Source organism: Pollicipes pollicipes, unplaced genomic scaffold (assembly GCF_011947565.3).
Source record: "Pollicipes pollicipes isolate AB1234 unplaced genomic scaffold, Ppol_2.1 Scaffold_3447;HRSCAF=4054_pilon_pilon_pilon, whole genome shotgun sequence".
In the NCBI taxonomy this organism is placed as follows: Eukaryota; Metazoa; Arthropoda; class Thecostraca; order Pollicipedomorpha; family Pollicipedidae; genus Pollicipes; species Pollicipes pollicipes.
Window position 1 is genome coordinate 33,651,131 of NW_023596297.1, and position 15,479 is coordinate 33,666,609.

Here is a 15,479-nt window from a genome sequence, read left to right on the forward strand (position 1 = left end):
CTGATGCCAAGAGCCATAAGCCAGTAGGTCTCACCAGCCGGCACTGGCGGAGACGGATTCCGCAGCAGCCGGGACTAGTAGGCTAGAGCTGTTCTGCACCAACGGACCAGCGCGCTATTGATCGCGACTCCAGTCCCGGCGAACGAATCATTCGCATAGCATCTACCGCCTCTTCAGAAGACACCTGTATCTTTGAACCCTCCGCGGACGCCGTTAAGCAGCAGGGTAACGGAGCGAGCGCCGGCCCGCCGGTAACGGTCCGCCGTCGCCGCCGCCGCCGCTGCCGCCGCCCGAGTCGGCACCATGGCGTCACGCGGAGCGGTCGGCCGCACTCTTGTGCTGCTGGTGCCGGCCTTGCTGCTGAGCTCGGCCTCGTCAGCCGGAGTCAGGGCAGTGCTGGACCCTGGGGCGCACACGGGCTTCGCTCGCTCCTCATCCGGCGAGCACGGCTCTTCCGGCTGTCCGTCGAAGGGCAGCAGCTTCTCCACCTTCGGCTTCCTCAGTTTCCTTCTCATCTGCTTCAACACCGTCATCAACGTCATCAACAACATCAATAACAACAATAACAATAACAATAACAACAATAATAACAATAACAATAATAATAACAACAACAATAATAACAATGCCGCTGCCGGCGGCGGTGGCGGTGGTGGTGGCGGCGGAGGGGGCATCATCGGAAGACAACTGGACAGCTTTGGTGGCTCTCGGGACCCCCTCAACATCACCAGCTACCTGCAGGAGGCGGCGCCGTGCGGTTGCACGAGCCCGGCGCAAACAGCCAGCAGCCAAATGTCGCAGTGGCTGGTCGACATGTTCACCGCCTACCCCGAGTGTCTGGTGCGGACGGCCTGCGAGATGGCCAGCCAGCTACCTTCTTCTCTGCAGATCGCGCTCACCAGGTAGGCGCGTATTTCGCTTTTAATCCGCATTTGTCGTTTGATTGGTCTTTTGATCTTCGTTTTTCGTTTGACTGGTATTTTGCGCCGGTACGAGATTGGTCTACGCGAGTTGTTTCAACGACGCTCTCAATCTATGTGTCGCTGCAGCCGTACTCCGGCACATTCTTCTAATTCAGCTTTGCTTGATGCTTACGTGGAGACAGGTGTGTTACTGACTCCATTCAAACTTTTCATTCGGTATATTGCCATCCTGGCTCTTGATTGCATGTAACCTGGGTGGGGTTTGCTTTCACAATATCTCGCAAAGGGTGGTTACGATTGGGCTGTTATATTTGTGTAAAAATGTATCTGCGAACGGACGGTACCAGCCATCGGTAAATGAGTCAGCCGACGGAGGTAACAATGCCACATGTACTAAATCAAAAGAGCCTTCCTTACGTTATATGCTATTATGCCACCTACTTTTATGACCTCTTTTGTTTTTCACTTGCAGCCATAGTGTTTCCCTCCCCCATTCCACCGGCTTAAGTGAAGTGTTGGACCTGAAGTGAAGTCTTGGCTGTTGGCAGGGTGCTGGCCCGCTGGAACGGGCCGGGAGCGGATGTTGGTGACTGCCCCCGAAGATTTCCAGGATGTCCTCTCTTCGACCTTGTGTCGTGACCGCACGAGAGCGTCCCCACGGGATGCCCTCTCTTCGACCTCCAGTCGTGACCGCACGAGAGCGTCGCCACAGGATGTCGGGGCGGCGCGATGACCGCCGTTGGCGATGCTCTTCATAACGCTTCGGCGCTGTCCCAGCGTCGCTGGGACAGCGCGTTTGGGACGAATGTTGTGATGAGTGCAGTCCGTGTTTTGTTGTTTTGTGGCGAAAAGCCTGCGGTGGTCTGACCAGATGATTTTTAGGTGACTGTATGTTTAGACTCGTGAGATTAAGCTGAGCTCTCTAAACTATTGGAGTTGTTTCAGCAGAGACGTGCGGCTGCGAAAAAGACCCTCGGTTTGTGCTGATCATGTGCGGTGCAAATATTTGGAAGAGGAATAAACTGATTGCGCATTTATTTCAACATAAGCTGGCGCAGGCGGAAGAGCGCAGGAGCGCAAGGCTCAAAGCGGATTCTGAATGGCCTGGGCCTCACGCAGCCAGCCTACGCTCTCGCATCAAACAGTCACGACGACTTGACGGAGTCTAGACCTGACCTGATCTAAAACGCACCCGTTTTAGACCTGGCCTTATCCAGACCTGACCTGATCTAGACCTGAGCCGAACTCTCCCATTGCCAACTTCCAGCCTTTCAACCTCTTCAACGGACATTTTGTGTGTGTTTGGTCACGAATTGCAAACTGAGGTCGGCCGCCCCGTTAGCTGGGGCACGCTCGGGCGGAGTCCTCCTCGTGGCTGCTCGTCAGTCCTCATGCTGCGCCCTGCTGTCCCCGGAGCTATCCAAGACCACTGGACGTATGAAGTTCCCCCAAAACAGCTGGTATCGATGGTTTTTCGCTCCGAGCTGTAAAAGGTATTTTGCTATGATCGGTCCTCAGCGTATCATCAACTTTACCACCACCCGCGTGCTTCGCAAGGCTCGCAAGTTCGTGCGGCCTGCGCCTTTTCGCAAGTAAGGCGAGCGATCTGATATCAGTAATTTTCGGCTCATCTCTGTCCCATCAGTACTGTTCAAGGCCCTGAAAAGGTGGTTTGCACAGAACTTAAGTACCATTCGCTGGATAACCATGCACTTTCTTTGTCTTAATACGCTGACCGAAGGCGTAAAATCACCGCTGGAGTCGAAGCAGCCCTGAGACCAAAGGACATGAACTCGCTTACCGATCCCGGCAGTTCACGAGGGTACCCTGATCGACGCTGTCGAGGGATTTTAAAGCGAGTGTTGCACCTTTTGGCGGGGTTTGAGCTGAAATGGCCATTTTGAGGGTCATTCCGTGCAGTGCATGACCCTGCCCTTCTTAAAATCTGAAACCCCCTAGTTTCAGAGCTAGAGGCTCGCGGAGATGTGCAAGCTATTTCGTCAGACTATTTCAAACCCATTTACGCATGGATGACGCTAAAGCAACGTCATTTGACACACGCCCGGGCGGCCGGTTGGATACCCTTCGCTCGGGTAGGGGCCAGTTTGATACCCTGGAGATCTCAATAACTAGGCAAGCTAGGAACACCAAATTCACGGAGTGTATTGACATGCACGTGAACTCACTTAGGTCAAAGTTTGAGGCTCCTAGATCATAATCTTTGGGTCAAAAATAGTCAACGAAGGTCAAATTTCAGGTTAGTCTCTAAAGGGTCACTAGAACCTAGATATCTGCTCTAAGCAGAATGTCACATGCTCACTTAAGGTCAGTGACCTTGCTTGACCTTTTGAAAGTCATGGTGACCAAAATCATGCAAGAATGCTTTGAGTTTTGCATTTGAGTAAGCGACAAAGATTGCGTTAGGCAGTATGTCCCTAAAAACAAATGCCGACCTGGATTATCTTAGGTTAGTGACATATTCTGACCTTTAAGAAGTCCATGAAAGGTGTATAATGCGGATTCTGTTGTCAATAAATTCGAAATAGGCGCCGGAAACTATCCCATGCAGCAAGCCTGAGAGTAATAAACTAGGTGGGTTTTGACCTTGATCTGACCTTTATATGTGACCCTATGTCAATGCAATTTGTTTATTCAGTTGTCGTGTCACCTAAGAAAGCATTGCAGAAAAGTACGACTTCATCTAACACTCCGTTGTTGGGTCAGATTGGATGATTCCCTAGAAATTGCTTTTGCTGAAACCATGTCCTGACTTTGACCTGCCATACGTGAGTGATCTTACATGGCGCAGCTAAATTTGTGACGTCAGACGATCCGCTACTCAATTTTCTACAGCTCCGAAAAATTTGGCGCAGCTACGCCGAGCCGTTCGGAAATCATCCTAGAGAAGCCTGAAGAGGTCAAGTTGACCTCCATTCGAGCGCGTGTTAAATCCTACCGCCCCATAGGCCAGACGGCGTTCAAGGCCAGGAAGAATATTATCGACGAGTCGTTCAGATCTGGCGTTCCTTACCGCAATTTCAAAATATCGTGGAGATAATTTGGCTCTCAAATAATGCTGAGCAAGCTGTGCTTCGATCAAGAGGCACGTTTGTATTTTTCAAATAAGTTGGAGATGGTATCTTCGCTTGCCAACTTTTACAGAAATAAGATTTGTGAATAGTATAAGTTAAGAATTATCCCATCACCGGGTATGTGAATGCAAGTTAACGTCTTAAACCCGCGGTTAAAATGCAAGAACATCACTAAAAAAGGCCAAAACGCGTGCATATAACGACATTTGGCTCAGCGAACACTTCCAGCCCGTACTGTCCCCTCCCCGACGAGTTTAACACGCGCCCAGGTGGCCGGCTAGATGCCCTTCGCTCGGGTGAGGGGTCAGTTTGACCCCGCTGAGATCTCGGGTACTAAAAAAGTTAGAAACACCAAATTTACAGGGCGTGTTAACCTGTGCAAGAACCCACTTAGGTCAAAGTTTCAGGTTCCTAGCTCATGACCGTCTGGTCAAAAAGGTCAAACAAGGTCAAGTTCCAGGTTGGTCCCCAAAGTGCCCCCAGAACGTAGATAACCGTTTCTAAGCAAAAGGTCACATTCTCATTTAAGGTCAGTGACCTTGTTTGATCTTTTGAATGTCAAGATGACCAATATCATATAAGATTGCTTTGAGTGTTGCATTTGACGAAGCGAAAAAGATTTCGCTATGCAGTTTGTTCCTAAAACAAAATGTTGACCAAGGTCATTTTAGGTCAGTGACCTATTCTCACCTTCAAGAAGTCCAAGGAAGACGTATAATGCGGCTCCTGCTGTCAATAAATTTGAAATGAGCACCAGAAACTATCCCATACAGCAAGCTCCAGATTAACAAAACAGGTTGGTTTTGAACTTGGTGTGACCGTCATATCTGCCTTTAGGTCAATGCAATTTGCTCATTCAAATGCTATGTTGCCTAAGAAAGCATCTCAGAGATGTCCGGCCTCGTTTAACACCCCGTTGTTGGATCCAATTGAAGGATTCCCTAAAAATTGCCTTCGCTGAAACCATGGCCTGACTCTGGCCTGCCATAGGTCAGCGACCTCACAAGCTACATCCAAATTGTTGATGCCAAACGATTTGCTATTCGATTGTTTACAGCTATGCAAAATTTGGCGCTGACTTCGCCGCGCCGTTCTGAAACCACCTCGGAAAAACCTTCCGGGGGAACAATATGACCTCCCGACCCGAGCGCGTGTTAAAGTACTGCAAGAGGCAATTTTGCACGGCTATTTTGGCAGCACCTCAACAGCACGTAAACGTTTATGACGCCATCACACGATAACGTATTGAAAAGTATGTTCTCTAAGCAGACAAATTTGTTGTCTAGAACAGCTTTTTCCATTGCAAGTATAGCAATAACTATAAACGAGTTTACTGTATCATGTCTGATGCTTGCTTGAGTATCTCAACACGCGCTCGGGTAGGGGGTAAAATGAACCCCTCATGCTTTTTCAGAATGGTTTCCTCAAGGCGTGGCGTAGCGGCGCCAAATTTTGCATAGATATAGACAATTGCATGGCAAATCTTTTGGCATTAAAGATGTAGATGTACCTTGTAACGTCGCTGACCTATGGCAGGTCAAAATCAGGCCATGGTTTCTGCAAAGACAATTTCTAGGAATCGTTTAATGTGATCCAACAACGGAGTGTTTGGCGAAGTCATACATTTCTGAGATACTTTCTTAGGCAACACAACAATTGAATGAACAAATTACATTGACCCAAGGTTAGGTGTAAAGGTCTGTGCAGGGTCGAAATCAGCCTGTTTTATTACTCTTTGGCTTGCGGTATAGTGTAGTTTCTCGTGCTCATTTCAAATTTATTAATATTAGAAACCGTATAATACACCTTCTTGGACTTATTTAAGGTCACATTAGATCACAGACTTAAAATAACCCAGGTTAACATTTTTGGAAACATACTGCCTAGTGTAATCTTTGTCTCTTATTCAAACACAAAACTTAAATCAGTCTTGTATGAATTTGGTCACCATGACCCTCAAAAGGTCAAATAAGGTCACTAGCCTTAAATGAGTATGAGACCTTTTGCTTAAAACAGTTATCAGGGTTCTATAACTCCCTTGAAAGCCAACCTGGAATTTGACTTTGATTGGCCTTATTTGACCCGAATGTTAGTGCCTAGGAGTCTCAAGTTTTGACCTAAGTGGGTTTACGCACAGTGCAATACACCCTGTGGATTTGGTGTCTCTAGCTGTCTTATTTCCCGACATCTCGGTGGGGTCGAATTGACTCCCGCACCCGAGTGAAGGGTGTCCAACCGGCCTACCTGAGCGAGTGTTAAAAGATGCACGTTTCCTTTCAGACTACCGACGAAAGTCCCAGCGCGTCAGTGATAGCGCTTCACTTAAGCAAGGTTTTTGACAGCGCCGACCATAACGACGTCATGTACAGGTTAGAATGCATGGCGCGTGTCTGGCCTTGTTCCATGGTTATGCGTGTGACCGGGAGCAGATGGCAATTGGCGACTCCGGTTCGATTCTCCCTTCGCCTCGCAGCGCCAATCTCCGCTTCAGTCGTTGGGCCCAAATCAATGATCTATCCATTTTCCTTCCTCATGGACGAGCTATCCCCTGTCCTAGGATGATGGCACCCAACTCCTGCATCATTCTCCACACGGCGTCGTCAGCGCATCTCACCTAAAGGCTCGCGTTAAGGAGTCTATCTTTGTGTAAGAAGGAAAGGCCTTCACATCCTGGTTCTTCGGCATCATGACTTGAAAGATATTATGTTGGAAACTGTTTTGCGTGCTTTAATGTTAACCTCATGAGGTTCGGTGTCAACCTCATTTGATTCCCCCGCTCCCCTGCCCCCCCCCCCCCTCCCTGTTTTCCTCATTTGATTCAGTGATAAGCTCATTTCAGCCTTGGCCTCATTTAATTCAGAGTTGGCCTGATTTGAATCAGAGCTAGCCTCAGTCGCTCACGCACCTCACAAACCACAACGAAATATGTGCATGAGCTGTGGACAGTTGCAAAGATGTGCCAAGTTTCCAATGCGGCTCAAGCAAGCTTCTCGTCTGGAGCTTAACTACACACTTGTAAGCAATGCATCCTATCTGGAGCTTAAATACATCCACGCATATAAAGCGTGCTTATGTCCAGCTCAAACACACACACACACACACACACACACACACACACACACACACACACACACACACACACACACACACACACACACACACACGCACACACACACACACACACACACACACATATATATATATATATATATATATATATATATATATATAATGCGTTTTTATCTGGAGCTTAAATATACATCTGTATTAACCTGACCCGACCTCAGTCAGTCCCGCCGCTTATGTCAAGGACCACATGCAGACAGCGTGACCGCTGAGTGATGAGGCCGCACATGGCAAGCCAGGCACTGTCATGGCATGTTTGTCTAAGCCAGCACTAACGCTTGGATGTGAGGTCACCACCGCACGGATGCCAGGACCGCTTCTTTGTGCGATCAAGGTGGAAAAGCAAAAACACATCAATAATAAAACTGCCGAGTTTTACCAGCGCTGAAGGTAAATACCTACATTATAAGTTCAGACTTCGTATGTTGAGTTCACGACCTGCAAGACACCAGGACGATCAAATTGATGGTACTCAACATTGCGGGGTGTACTTATCCTCAAGGCCAACAAAAGTTCAGAAAGGCTCGGCAAAATAGTATACATACTTTTTGTAGAGAGAGGGAAGAAAGAGAGAGAGAGAGAGAGAGAGAGAGAGAGAGAGAGAGAGAGAGAGAGAGAGAGAGAGAGAGAGAGAGAGAGAGAGAGAGAGAGAGAGAGAGAGAGAGAGAGAGAGAGAGAGAGGAGAGAGAGAGAGAGAGAGAGAGAGAGAGAGAGAGAGAGAGAGAGATATATATATATATATATATATATATATATATATATATATATATATATATATATATATATGTAGGCATATATAGCGTTGTGTAGTAATAGTCGTGTTGTAGCTATTTCTGATCGCTTACTCTGATGCGCAGGGACTTTTTTGTTTTTTGTTTTGCACATTCACCGTGCAATAATCTGAAATCCGCACTCCAGAGATGATTTTACCATTCTTGTGCACTGTTGAGACTGAAGCCGATTGAAAAATGGAATTGCAAGGTTTAGAGCTCTCTGCCTGACAATTTTTTGAATAAATCATTCCGACCGCCAGGGATGCACACATATGGCTGCACACGGGGATACGTGTCCGCATTATCAAACGCATTTCATGTCTTATTTGTAGGTACATGATTTAACGTTGGCAGTTCGAAATTCCGGATAGACTCGTAAAATTCAGAAGATCGACAGCCTCCGATGCTGCTTTGTGACACGCCAGCGCTTGCACGCGACTGCGGCGCGTCAAGCTTGGCATTCAGTGAGTACTATTCGGCCGCGCCCCTTCACCCATTGTGAAATCCTGCTGACGCCCGTCTGACTGTTCCCAGCGCTTTCGTGGTTTACCATAATTGCAGCATGCGTGAGGACGCGTTTTGCGCCAAACGATGTGTGTGTGCGCAGCGAATATTCTCAACATTTCCTCACCGGGATTTACCTGGTTGAAAAATTGAAGGTTTGGGGGAATGCTTGACCTCCGTTTCTTAACACGCGCCCGGGTGGCCGGCTAGATAGCGTTTGCTCGGGTGGGGGTCAATTTGACATCCCCCTAAAATCTCGGGAACTAAGAACGCTAGGAACACCAAATTTATAGAGTGTGTCGATCTGTGTGTAAACTCACTTCCGTCGAAGTTTCAAATTCCTAGGTTATGACCTTCGGGTCAAAAAAGGTTAAACAAGGTCAAATTTCAGGTTGGTCTCCAGAGCGCCCCTAGAACCTAGATAACCGTTTCTAAGCAAAAGGTCACATGCTCATTCAAGGGTAGTGACCTTTTTTGACCTTTTGAAGGACAAGGTGACCAAAATCACACAAGATTGGTTTGAGTTTTGCATTTCACTAAGCGACAATGATTACACCAGACAATATGTTTCTAAAACAAAATGTTGAACTGGGTCATTTTAGATCAATGACCTATTCCGGCGTCTAGGAAGTCCATGAAAGATGTATAATGCAGTTCCTGCTATCAATAAATTCGAAATGAGCACTAGAAGCTATCACATACAGCAATCCCTAGAGTAACAAAACAGGTTGGTTTTGACCTTGGTGTGACTTTCATACTTGACCTTATCTCAACGTAATCTGCTCATTCAAATGTTGTGTCACCTAAAAAAGCACCTCAGAGATGTATGGCTTCGTCTAACACTCCGTTGTTGGATCAGATTGAAGGATTTCCTAGAAATTGCCTTCGCTGAAACCATGGCCTGACTTTGATCTGTCATAGGTCAGCGACCTTACAAAATAAACCTAAATTTGTTACGCCAAACGATCTGCTATTCAATTGTCTACAGCTATGCAAACTTTGGTGCGGCTACGTCGCACCGTCCGGAAACCATTCTGGAAAAACCTTTGGGTGGGGATCAATTTGACCTCCCACCCGAGCGCGTTAATCTGCTTTTGCAAAGGAAATTTAAAGTGGAAGAAAACGCGATATTTGAAACCCACGGCAGCAAACCCGTAGATGAACAGCATTCCAAGCATCAGTGTGGCGACATGCAAAAATGCAGCGAAAGCTTGTCTCATGAGCTATTGCGGCAGTAATGCCTTGGAATTGTACCGTGGTGCTAGCCAAAGCAACAGCAGTACATGTTGTGCGACAGGTGCTTGAAGACACTAATTGCGTTGTTCTGCATCCCTGGGTGGTCACCAACTGCCTTTTTATTGATTTATTCGATATCTCTTACACAAATCGCTCAAAGCACGAATAACTAGAACATCTAGCTAACAAGGTGAGATTCACTGGTACAGATCCTTAGAAAAAAACGGTACAATAGATAACAAGCTGGCGAGACGGGTATACAACATATGTTCGTTAGCGTCGATGCGTGAGGTGAAAAATACTGAGCTACCAGATGGAGAACGCGCCATCGTTAGCAACACTGACAAGCAGGCCTGCACGCGGGCTGCATCCAACGATGACATACCGTCCCCCTCCCTCCCTCCTGCCGGCACAGGTCTCAGAAGGGTCGACCGTTTCGGCCCAGGGTCTTGACTACAGCCCTTCTCGCCATCACAAAGCGTCACTGCGCGTGTCACACGGTAAAGGCCGTTCCACGCTCCGCCGACTGCACCACCGCGCGCCGTTCATTGCGTCCCGTTGCTCCTTCCCGCTAGCGAACTTCCGAAGAACCGGCACCAATGCTTCGACGCGCGTCCTATTCTGCAGCCGCGTGTGCCGTTCGTCGCGCGGCGTACCGTTACTCTCTCCTGAATAATGCCTGGCACAGGCGTCCTCAGTTCACCCTCAGTTCGCCAGCGGACCCGTTCGATGCCCTCGGCTGCGCACGCTCAGAACAGGCAGCGGTAGTGTTTGCAGTCAGCTGGTCGTGTCATGCCTCGGGTCACCGCCGAGGTCACCAGGTGCGCGTCTGGCGAGCCGAGGAGCCAGGCGCGAGCGGCCAGCCCGGCACCCGCGCTGCAAACCAGGGCGGGCAGGAGTGTCAGCCGACCAAAAAACAACGCGGACGCTACAAACCAGGGCGGGCAGCGGTGTCAGCCGACCAAAAAACAACCCGGACGCTGCAAACCAGGGTGGGCCGTGGTGTCAGCCGACCAAAAACAACGCGGCAACGCCCGGCTTACGCTGATCGCCACGCTCTCGTAAGCGTGGGAGTGGGAGTAGTACATCGTCAGAGTCGACAGGAACATTGTGCGTCGCTCTCGTAAACGTGCGAGCGGGAGTAGTACATCGTCAGAGTCGACAGAAGCATTGCGCGTCATTCTCGTAAGCGTGGGAGTGGGAGTAGTACATCGTCAGAGTCGACAGAAGCATTGTGCGTTGACGATGGTTCAGACAGTCGACAGAAGCATTGTGCGTCGACGGCGGTTCGGACAGCCGACTGGCGGGTCCAGTTCTGTGGACGTTATCAAGCGCGACTATGGGACGTTATTCTCGCGTCGGTTGAAATGGGACGAGAAATGCAGTGTCGTGATCTATCACACCAAAAACACGCCACTGTGCGTACAAGATCGATTATCAGGACGAGTTCTTTGTTCGTTTTGGATTTATTACGGGAAAACAGTCCATATCAGATGGCTTTGTTGGCACAAGATCATCCGTGCAGGCAGAGGCGTTTTCTGGATTAGGAGGCCCCTTTATGCATCGAGGAGTCCATTTCCGAAACTACAAGCCCTGTTTTAAGTAAGTGAGGCCTTATGATAGTTCCATATTTTTTAGCTGTCGACAATTGCTTACTTGGACATGATGCAGGTAACTATTTGATAAGAGGCGCACGCCCTTGGTGCCCCTCCCCCTTGAATATGCCACTGCGCAGGAGCTGCTTTTCGTAAGCTGTTCGCCGAGTCCAGCAGTCACCTGTACCTGATAGTCAGTTGCGCCGCCCTGCTGATGCCGGTCTGCCTGAGTTGCTGCTGCTGCTGACTCGCACACCAGCCTGCTGAGGCACGTCTCCAGTGTAGCGGCCCCTCGTGAGAGCACAGTCGCTGCACAGCGCCGGCCGTGGGACGACCTTCCAATCATGTTATCGTTTGTGTTCATGTTATCCGCCTGGTTGGTATTCAGATTGTTATTATTGTTGTCGTTGTTGTTGTTGTTGTTGTTATTGTTGTTATTGTTATTGTTGACGTTGTTGACCACGTTGATGATGACATTGGAGATGACGACCATGAAGCTGAGGAAACCGAAGACGGACATGCCGCCGCCCGTTCCCGGCGTGGGCGCCGAGGGCGGGGCAGGCGGTCGGGTCGGCCACCGCTCCTGATGAGTCCATCGGCATGTAGACATAGGAGCGCTGCTGGAGGCTGGCGGCGGAGCTGGAGGTGGGGAGGGGTGGAGCCAGGGCCCGAAGTGAAGAGAGGCTAGATTGCTGCTGGGAGCTGGAGACGACGTCCAGGGTCGTGATGAGGATCGGACTGAATGTCAGTCTCATGACTGCAAGACGGGCGCGCTGGGAATGCGATTCACGCGGATGAACTGTTCGTCAGTCCAATGCCGACAGAAAACAAATTCATGGAAATGTCAATCTTTCCTCGAGTGAAACGGTTCAGAAATGCAGAGCCCTGCGTCGCCGGACGTGCGCTAGATGCGGCCGGCTTTGCCGCACGGTGGGCATGGGAGCAGCGCCCCCATCGCGGAGAACCTGCCGGGAATGAAAGGGCCGTCAAGGTGGCACTTAAGAGCTCCTCATAAGAGCCTATTTAGACGGAGGAGACTGCTGAGACCATATTAAATCACGAGGCTTTAAAGACGTGACCGCCGGCTTCGCGCAGCCATGCCGTGGAGGCGCACTAAAACGTAAACTGTAACCAACGATGCCGCCCTGATGGCGCCGGGAGAGCAAACAACCTCATTTAAGGCACAATCTTAACTTAAAAGACGGCGCACGCGGGACAAATGGGAAACGGTGGACGTGTGGACCCCATGCGGCCAGCTTCAACCAGAGGATAACAAAGCAAAACCATAACGTCGCACTCACCGTAGCGCAAAGCTGACGAGACGTTCGAGCGGGTGCCCTCCAGCGACGTCTGCCTCACCAGAGTCGACGAGAAATCGCAGAAGTCGTCGCCGCGTCTCCGCCCGACGTCGACGCTGTTGCTTGGCGCTGCGACTGCGACCGCCCGGCACCACGACACCACCCACGCCAGTCCCGCCGGCGTCGCTGGCCACGTTGTTCGAGTTCACGACGTTGTTGTTGTTATTGTTGTTATTGTTGTTGTTGTTATTGTTGTTATTATTATTGTTGTTGTTATTGTTGTTGACAAGGTTGATAATGACCTGGACGAGTACGACGACGAAGCTGACGAAATTGAGCGCGCTGACCGGGGACGCCTCGGGGCAAAGTGTCGCCGGCTGGGCCTCGGCCGGCCGGTACACGGCAGTGCCGGTGACGTAGCTGGAGGGTGCGTCGAACAGGCGTGCCGTCGCCGCCGGAGTGAGTCCTGCCGTCGCGTGCAGCGCGAACTGTCTCATCCCAGCTCGCCAGCTAGTTTCGTAGCCTGGAACGCAGATTCAATGCAAATTTAAATGGGGATTAGCGACCGTGAATTGCAAATCGTCAGAAGTACAGCAGCTATCTGCGCTCGTAGAGAAGGGGATTTCGAGCGCTTACGATCTTGGTTTAGCAAAGGACTTCAGTTATATGGGGATTAAATTGGTAGAATTGGGCATCTAGTGTATATTTAGACAAAGGTTATGGAAGGGTGACTGCTCACATCCTCGTCACGCATATTACACGCAGACGGTTCAAGTAATTGCGGGTGATCCGGGAGATTGTTTGTAATCCTAACAAAACGACATTGACTCGGGTTAGAATAAGCAGCCCGGCCCGGCCAGGAGTCACAAAGTATTTGTAGCAGACTCGATCTTGCCAACAATCAGTCATGGAGGTAGAACGATTTGACTAAGGGAAAGCAGGATGAGAAGGAAGTGAGACAAATGAGAGAGAGAGAGAGAGAGAGAGAGAAAGAGAGAGAGAGAGAGAGAGAGAGAGAGAGAGAGAGAGAGAGAGAGAGAGAGAGAGAGAGAGAGAGAGAGAGAGAGAGAGAGAGAGAGAGAGAGAGAGAGGGAGGAGAGAGGGAGAGGGAGAGAGAGGCAGAGAGAGGGGGACAGGGACAGGAACCATTAGGAGCAGCAATCTTCGTGCATGCAGACTGGGAGAGCCACAATAAAGCCCGGGTCTCATCATATCCCGAGGCCGCAGGACCTCGTTTCACGTGATGAACAACAACCCGCATCGAGGCACTGACCGCATGCAGCAAACTAATGTAATGCACCAATTCACTTTTACTCCCTGCGCGACCTGGAAGGTACGCAGCATCTGCCTTCTAAAAACATTCCAGGAGACCTCTGACTAAGCCTTTGCTGATCGGTGGTAAAAAAGCGGCATAGGGACCACTATGGCGTACTTCCGCTCACACTCGCAATCCTAATGACTAAAACATGCGTCTTGGAGGGTGTGAGAACCGCAGGCTGCTTCCTTCCATCGGAACGCTACGCACAAACGTAATCGCACTTTAATGAAATGGCTGAAAAATACTTTAGGCTCGCTCAACCACGGTGTCATTTCTGCCGGACGTTTTGATGTCAGGGCTGAGAGATGAGTGGTGGGTTTTCTCGCGGGTGTATTTTGTATACTGGAAATGCATTAATGAAGATGCATCACTGAAGATGCTATTATAATTTGTAACACGTTAAACCTGAGAATGCGAAAGAACACAGATATCAGTGTCTGTTATCTACATATGATATTGCCAATGTTTTTCATCCTAAAGAGCCAAAAAGACTCCCGCAATCCTTCAATTTACATCCAAGAAGGTTGTCGACATTGATTCTGCTGCGGTTTGCATAACCAAAATCAGAATGTTACAAATGCTTGGAGTGCCTTACCGCGCACGGGTTCCCTGTGCGAGTGGTTACGCGGTGACCGAGACTCGGCAGGGTTACCACCGCGGGCGAGCCCGCCCAGCGAGAGTCTCCACGGGTTACCTGTGCGGGTGGTTACGCGGTGACTGAGACTCGGCAGGGTTACCACCCCGGGCGAGCCTGACCAGTGAGAGTCTCCGCACTGACCGCGATCGTTGGCGTATGCTCGCGGCTCATATAGGGCCAGCCCAGAGACGCGGCGCGTCAGATTCGCTTGAAGTCAAACGTGTGCGATTATACAGACTGTGCGATAATGCGCAGGCTATGCACGGACCTTGAAGGGAAATAGTGCAGCTGAGGGAGCACTTGCCTCCAGAGAGGCAGTTAGGCGTCCGGGGTCGACTACAACATCAGCTCCTGACGAAGCAGTCCGGCTTCGACCATAGGCTCATGGAGCGGCCATTGTGACTCTAGGCCGGTCATAGCGGGAGGCCCAGCGCACACTCGACCGCTGCCAAAGGCCGGACCGTGGAAGCAGCCTGCAAGGAAGAGCCGAAGAAAGGACGCATCAAGGATAGTGACAAATACACCAGCTACGAGGGCCCTGGAAGGGCAGAAGGCCGTCAAACAGCCCAGGATGAGTAGAAGGCTCTTTCAGAGATGGAAGCGAAATGAGACTTGCAAGAGCCGCTAGTGGATGACATGTCGGAGAGTAGCAGCTGGGCGCTAAAGAAGCGCTCTGGGTGGTCTGCACGAAGTCATTCTCCAATACGAGAGCCGAGAAGGCGTCAGTGCAATGCACAGGTGAATTTTGTGGCTTGTAAACGCATCACACATGTTATATGAGGAACGGTATTTAATGTCTGCGACAGTGTGATTTTAGTTGGGAGAACCATGCATTGGCTACACAGACACTGGCAGAACTTGTCTTTCTACGACACATCGTTTCGGCTGCGATTTGCCTCCCTATTCAAACATTGCCGCTCTTTATATTTAGTTTTTTTAACGATTGCCGTGCATCTTCGCTTCAAAGCAGAAATTTT